Here is a 1,185-nt window from a genome sequence, read left to right as displayed (position 1 = left end):
ATATATATATATATATATACATATATATATATATATGTATATATATATATATATACATATATATATATACATATATATATGTATATATATGTATATATATACATATACATACATACACACATACATACTCACATACATGCATACGTACATATATACGTACATACACACATACTCATATACATACACACATACGTACATACATACATACATACATACATAGAAATGATAGAGCTGACAAGCTTCACCAGGTTCCCCTTTCACTAATACCATTTAAACTGTAATAGTCAAAAGTAGCTATACCAGGAGCGACACAAACATACGTTACCGTGTATTATGATTGAGCTAGAAAACAATATGGTTAGTGAGTACACTTAAAAACTACACACATATGTCTGCAACCCATTTTATCGAAACAAATTAGAATTGCGTAATATATTATATGCTTATTGTATATCAGTCTTTCGTGAAGAACAGTCAATATCCTTGTATGCATGTCAATATATTATCTATTTTAACCTCTCCACTTCACGGCTCTTTAATACTATGAATACACTCCCCTCATAAACTAAACAAACAAATAGGTTGACAAAGAACGGCTCAACATAAACCTGGTTAGCAGACTTTTTCATTGCAACGAAAAGAAATGTATGAATAGATCAACCCCACAACAGATACTTGCACTCAAAGATCAACATAGAAAGAGAGACAGATATTCCGCCTACATATACGTGAACATACATACCGCCGTACACACACACACACAAACATATATGTATACGTGTATATCGGTGAAGGTGCATGGTTCAGTGGTTAGGGCATCGGGCTTACAGTCATGGGGCAGTGAGTTCGATTCCCGTACCGAGATGTGTGCTTACTTATTGAGCAGGACACTTTATTTCATGTTGCTCCAGTTCTCTCAACTTTACAAGTGAGTTGCGATGTTACTGGTGCGAAGCTGTATTAGCCTTTGCCTTTTCCTTGGATAACATCAGTGGAGTGAAGAGGGGCGTCTGGTATGCATGGGCGACTGCTGGTCTTCCTTGAACAAATTTGTCCAGACTTGTGCCTTGGAGGGGAACTTTCTAGGTGTAATTCCATCGAAGGGTGTCTTTACCCTTTTTATATACGTACATTTATGTGTACGTATGTGTGTGTGTGCGTGTGTGTGTGTATATGTGTATATTT

The sequence above is a fragment of the Octopus bimaculoides genome, chromosome 15, assembly GCF_001194135.2.
Source record: "Octopus bimaculoides isolate UCB-OBI-ISO-001 chromosome 15, ASM119413v2, whole genome shotgun sequence".
NCBI lineage: Eukaryota > Metazoa > Mollusca > Cephalopoda > Octopoda > Octopodidae > Octopus > Octopus bimaculoides.
Note: the sequence above shows the minus strand (reverse complement) of the source record.